At 40.6% G+C, this 6,891-nt stretch overlaps 1 long non-coding RNA gene across 1 annotated transcript; it reads left to right on the forward strand.

The window, feature by feature from the left end:
- The first annotated feature begins 2,821 nt into the window (after positions 1-2,821).
- Positions 2,822-4,490, forward strand: LOC114573666 (uncharacterized). Its single transcript, XR_003694924.1, has 3 exons — positions 2,822-3,538; positions 3,622-3,710; positions 3,972-4,490. It is a non-coding gene; the product is annotated as an uncharacterized LOC114573666 (long non-coding RNA).
- Positions 4,491-6,891: the final 2,401 nt, after the last annotated feature.

A 6,891-nucleotide genomic window follows, 5' to 3' on the forward strand; every position in this document is an offset into this window, starting at 1 on the left:
CCTCTCAACCAAGTGGATGATTTCCAATTTATTTTTCCTGTCCTAAAGTACATTGTTGTCTTGTTATGTACTGTCATGTATTGTGTTGTACTGTCTACTGTTACAAACTGATTGAGTGATATTTAATGTTGGGGTTTGTATGCAGCTGTTGCGATAAGATACGATATAACTTTATTGTCAGTTTACATTTCTTACAATTCATAGCAAGTCTGAGCATGCTCTTCTTGTGGTTCTGTTGTTTTGAAGGAGTGTGCAACAGGTTGACAATCTTAGCGCAAACTTTGAGTTGATCCTATATATCCTTTATATTTAGTATATTATTTATTAAGTTTAGCAGACAGGCTACTGAGCCAGGCTGTGCTGCAGTACAGCATGACACTCTGAATCACTGAGTTGTAAAACTGAAATAATCTGGCCGCTGGTTCCAAAGAATCTAAGCCAACGGAAAAAGCAAAGGCGCTGCTGTATCTTTTTACAAATGTGCTCTATGTGAGGAGTCCATGGTAGATTGTGATCCATCATGACTCCCAGACATTTGTGTGAAGACGCTTGTTGTTGTCAGCACTTTTTGCCAAAGACAAATTTCCTTTGGGACAATAAAGTATGACTTATCTTTTCTTTTATCTTGTCTGAAACAGCTTCCTCAACTTGTGTTCATTAGAATGTTGTAGATGATGAGAGATGGATCGATGCCACTGTCTCATCTCTGAGACAACACAATCTAATTTAATATTTAATAAGCTGTTAATTGGCTATTCAAATGCAAAAGCTAAAACTATTACGATTGATACATCCACCTTAATCTGTCCAATTAGCCATGCAGTGAACATTGCAGTAAAGCATCTTAATACGTGTCTGAATTACTTTGCCCCCGCATCCTCCTCCACTGGTCAAAACTGCTCTGACCAATCAAATCTCTCACACAGTGGATAACTCAATAGAGAGAACTCACCCAGACAAGTGGACTAGACTCTATGGCTTCCAAACAGATAGTTAGCATCATGAAGTTAGGAGTCTTTGGAAAAAACATTTTATCCAATGCATATCAAAAAAAAGAATATATACCGCAAATTATTAGGGGTCCAAGCTCGAGGGGGCTGGGAACCGCGATGCCTTGCAAACGGATCCGGATCACAGATCCAGCGGAGCTGTGGAACCCTCTTGTTATCCTAAGGTTTCTTCTTCTTATTTTTTCTCCGCCTGAAAGTGACACTACAGCCTAAACTAGGTGGCGCTAAAGCAGAAGAAACATGTTTGGCCTTATAACTCCCAAACCGTACATCCCACATTAAAAATACACATATCCACGTGTTCCCTGAATTCAGCTGAATCCCCTGATATAGACCACGCCTATTTCCACCCCGACGTTTATGCGCGAAAAATCGAGAATATCGTAAACCTACTTTTTCAAACTCCTCTTAGACTGTGTGACCGATCTGCACAAAACTTGGTAGGTAGCATCTCAAGACCGACCTGAGAAAACTTTATCAAAAAGATTTTTTTTGGATACAAATTGTGCAAATTATGCACAAACTAATTTGTGTAGCTGGCTACGAAAACACGAACTTTGCCATATCTCAGCCAAAATAAAGGGTATATAATAGGGACGAAAATGTGTTCAATGACCGGATAAACAGTGTGTAAGTAGTACACCCTATAGACATCTGTTTCTATTTTGTATTGTGTGGAAGTTATTGTTTTCTGAATATGTTATTTCTTACAGAATTGACTGTACAGATGACGAATCTGCATTCCATCAAAGAGATGATGGAGAAAGGGATGACAGCTCTGACGAAGAGTATCTTCCACCAATTTCTATATGGTGTGTGCTCATCTGTTGTTACTTTGCAATATTTTGTGTTCAGTTTTGTCATTCATTTTTACATGGTGCCTGTGTGTTCTGCCTCCACAGAATGGGTGGAACGTTAAAGACTGTGCAGTCTGTTGATCATCTTCCTGTAATTGGGCTTGATGAAACTGTGCATGACCTTTCTGCTCTTGAAGACCCTACTGACGAGCCCTTGCCCAGTCTTGAGTTGCCCAATTCCCCAGACCTTTTTTTAGGTCCAATGTGTAGACAACATCATCCGTATTCGAGCGGCAGTGTTGTATGAGACCTGCTTGACGCAGCTTCTCACACTAATGAAGCTGCCGGTGTACAGGTGTTATCAGGACCGGTCTGGTGTGTGACAGTGTTGCCCCCTTTCACATAAACATCACTTTCAAGGGCATGGGAATGAGTGTGGAATGGTTAACCCCTTGACGCCTGAATTTATTCACAATTATATAAACAAAATATTATGTGTGTTTCTGGCTCCAAGTTGATGCTAAATTAAGTTGAGATTGTTAATTTGTCTATAGCATATGGAATAGATATAAATTTAGGTATGATGCAAATTAGCGACAACAGGCATTATGGTAAAATTCTTTAGAAAATGGTAAAATTAATAAAACACATAGTAGATTTCATTTATGTCACAAAGTTGTTAGAACTTCTAAACTGTAAATGACAAATAAATGGATCTTGACAACGGCAAGAAAGAAAACACTCTCCTATTCCTTAACATTGACAGTAGTTTCTTTAGGGTTAGGGGTAGGGTTAGGTTTAGGGGTAGGATTAGGTGTAGGGGTAGGGTTAGGGGTAGGGTTAGGGTTAATTTTGCTTACGTGAAAAGGATATATCTCCCACTCCGACCGGTCCTACGAGAAACCAGTGCATGCAAAAGGTTCCTAGGTATGTATCGCATGTAAACAAACCGGCATTGTGGGGAATACACACGCTATCTCGCCTGCAGTCGGAATGGAAGGGGTTTGATGCAAATTAGCGACAGTCGGCGTTAAGGGGTTAAGTCTTGGCAGTAACAACATATTACAACTGGTAGCAATACCATGCAAATTTCTGGTGACAGCAGGGTGTTGCATATTTCAAATCCATTTATCAATTTTCTCTGACTTTTAGATTTGTCCCAATGGACCTGTGGAAATGGAATTCCCAGCCTGTGATGAAGTTTGGGATGCAAGCTGGGGATTTCCTTCTTTCCACCAACATTTTGTTGTCGGGGAATAACTATGGGAAAGTTTCCCTCTTGTTTAAATTCATGAACATGGGCATGGTGAACCCAAACACATTTTGCACAATTCAGGACACATACCGTGTTGACGCAGTAAAGGAATACTGGGAAGAAGGGAAAGACGTTGTGGTGCTAGGTGTATATTTAAAAATTTTACATGGCGCATTAATAAATTACTTGCAGCAATGACAGATTCTTATATATAGCCTTACTACGAAATATGCCTGGGTTTTTACAGGGGATGGCAAAAATGATTCACCAGGGCATTGTGCCCAGTACTGCAGCTACACCACGATGTAGCTTGACACCAAGGAGATCATTCACGTAGCCACAATAGACAAGCAGCAGACATCGTGGAACTCCAACATCATGGAGAAGGTTTATCCAGACTGTGGACAAGCTTTCCAGAGAGATAAAGCTGGTGGAGATCTGCACAGATGCTCATATCCAGAGTGGAGCCCTTATGAGTAAGTGCTCCTCTGATAAAATGTATGAATACAAATATTGCAAAAAGAGATAATTTGAGATGCAATGATTTCCCACTTCACAGACCCTGACAAACCATCGTTGGATGTTGGGATTCATCACTGTCTGGACATGTGGCACGGTGCCAAGAATCAGGCCAAAATACTTGATGCTGTAAGTTTAATGAGTGGTTCATCTTACTGTGTATATATGTTCTGTTAATTGACTATACATATACAAATGTATTACCACATTTTATTTGTTGGATGATAAATGCTTTCTTTCCAATCAAAAATGTCAAACTTCAGTTTCAGAGACTCATGGGAATCATTGGCTGTAGTCTACTATTCGGATGAAATATGCATTTTCTTAGCTCTCCATGGACAATGTTTGAAAAGGAATACCTTCTCAGTATTTTGTTTTTATTTTCCAAAGGCAGCGAAGGTGAAAGGACAGTCCGTTCTCCTCCACAGGTTGAAGGACATCGTCAGCCATTTTTGGTGGTGTTGCAAGACTGCTGACTCCGAAGAGCAGTTTCTTGTAAGGATGACTGTTGTTATTGTACTGATTGTAGCTGCTATATGGGGGAAAGGCTTGGGAAGCAGTGGATCCAGAGAGATTCTAAGTCTCACAAAGCATTAGTGGACATCGTTTTCAACAAGCGCTGGCTGAAGTATGTCCACGAATATCTGCGTTTTAGGTAAAGCGTGTAAAGATGTAACATTGTACAAAAAATTGTGTGTGTGTGTGTGTGTGTGATTTATTTTCAATTCAACCAGAGCAACAGCAGACCTGGAGTCATTCCAGAACCATATTCTCACGTATGCCAGCAAGCGATTTGCTTTCACTCCCCCGGTTTATGAGGCAAGAGTTCGGCTGGCAGCTCTTGACTACAATTTTAATACATGCAGTATTTTCTTGTAAAGTAAACCCACAGGCACACAGTGGTTTGGGATTGATATGTGCTCTCAAGTTTGTCAGTTGTTGTAATGAGTAAATGACCTGTAATAGTTAACCTTTGTGCCGTTACAGTTTCCGAAGACTGTACAACAAACATGCAAGACGATACAGCTTGTACGCCCTGAAATCTGAGAAAACATACGAATACATCTCAGAACTGCAGGGAAAAATTATAAAGAAGAGACTCACAAGTGCAGTGGGGATGCCTCGAAGGAGGAGCCTTCGGCCCAATGACCCAAGAAGACTTGGTGTCGTCCCCCCCTATACCTCCACCACCCACATCAGAGCTGATGCGGACACAAGTCAGCAGAGGTCTTGGTATGTGATTCACATGCGCATGCCTTCATTGTACCATATTACCTTTGCCTTTAACTCAGTCTAGGCAGAATAGCACTATACAGATTAATTAATTAATTTCTGTAAATAATAAATATATATTGCAAATAACATTATTGACCATGTTACTGTCATTTTGTTTTTCAAAATGGAAAATTACTACAGCACCTTTTTGGATTATAAATTTGTGGATGTATGTAATGTATAAGAAATACAGCATGAACAGTGTCTTATCAATCAATTCATACAATCAAAATATATGAACGGTGGAAAAGAAAGTAACTACAATTTAAAAAGGAAATTTTTTTACAATAACACAACATTATGACATTATAGGAAGGTTATTTAAATTCCAGGGCTGAAACCGGTGTACTGTCCCTGAGGGTCACGGAATTTATCCCTTATCCTACACTCACAGCAACTTGGGATCAAGCTCCTAATACCCTGCCCTAGAGACCCATGCTGCCAGAAAATGTAATGCCTGTAGGCAGCATATCTGAACTCTCTATTGTCATCGCCTTTCTCTCTTATATGGCCTAATGCTGTGATGGCCTCCCTGTACTGCCTATGAATCCGGAGAAAACCTTCATCTAGGCAGTACTGTGTGAGGTTACATGCCGCCACTCAGACATGCTTCTATTCAGACATGCTGCTATTCCCTAACCCTAACCCCTAACCCTAATGGAAACAAAAATTGTCGGAGTAGTGGGACGTTTGAAAACAATGGAAGTGCCGCCACTCTGACAATTAGACGTCAATGTCGGAGTGGGGGTATTTCAGAATGGATGCCGGAACCCCTATGTGAAGTGTGGCAGATGGCACACACAGGTGGCTGGGTTTTGTCCACAGCATTTTCTCTCCCCATCGGTTGGCATGTCCCTGCAGTGTGTACAGGTACACCAAGGTATCCCTGGCGCAGGTTGGGGGACGCCATGTCTGCGCTGATACATCATCAATGCATCACACCAGACCTGGCTGCCTTTCTAGCGGTGTGGTGAGGTCCCTGTGCTCTTGCAGGCTCATTCCATCCACAAGTTCAGATAGGCTTGTTTAGGTTGCAAGGTTAGATTGTTAACAAAGTAGTAATAGTACTTCAGTAAGTTGTCAAGTGTTTACACAAAATTATGAAGAATAGTATGTGTATGGACAATGAAAAGGTGAAAATGTTGTTGCCTAACACTTTCTATAGTCCATAATGTAATCATATGTGTCGTGATTTCCCTGGCAAACAACTCACGTCATGCAGTTGTAACACGGACTAGCTACAGCTAGAACAGTTGCGTGTAAACGTTGGAGATACTAAGAGCTAATTTCGGTTTCATTGCCATTGTTCATACTGCTCTGAAAAATATATAAAAAAACACAAACCTCCGTTGCTTCTCTTCTTCGTCTTTGAAGGGCTTCCACTCTCTCCTCGTCATCTTTGGAGAGTGTCTCTATATTTTTTCTTTGCCTAGGCGGTCTCACCGATCCACTGTCACCGGCTCTGTCTTTTGGTTTTTCTTAACCTTTCCCTCTTCCTTTAGCTTTCCCTCTCACCTCCGTCGCATCAACTGATCTCTGACTATGTAAAAATATGTAGCTTACGCCGTAAACATTGCCTTACGCTATTAATCTCGTACAATATACAGAATAACGATAGCACTGATACTTTACTAACATTAGCTTGCATTCGTTTGGGAACCTGATAGCTGATGTTAGCAATGAAATGGTACCAAAATAATGAAAACGTAAAACTATTATTAATTTTACATAGAGGTCATAACCAACATGTTAACTGACTAGATAACTAAATGCAATTTGAAATTTCGGAATTTGGAATTGCATCACTGGAATGAACACTCATGGACGTACGGAAGTCGTACTGGAAGCCATGTTAATGTTGGAATAATACGGCCACTGTAGGAGTTAAAACGCGCGCGGAATGGGAGGGGCTAGAAAGTAATATTCAGTTGGTTGTCATATACAATTTCACCGCTAGATGGGAGAAATTCTTACACAATGAAACAAAAGTATAAACTAGATTAACAGACTTGGAATCAAAATGCAAAAGGTTGGC

Source organism: Perca flavescens, chromosome 18 (assembly GCF_004354835.1).
Source record: "Perca flavescens isolate YP-PL-M2 chromosome 18, PFLA_1.0, whole genome shotgun sequence".
Taxonomy (NCBI): Eukaryota; Metazoa; Chordata; class Actinopteri; order Perciformes; family Percidae; genus Perca; species Perca flavescens.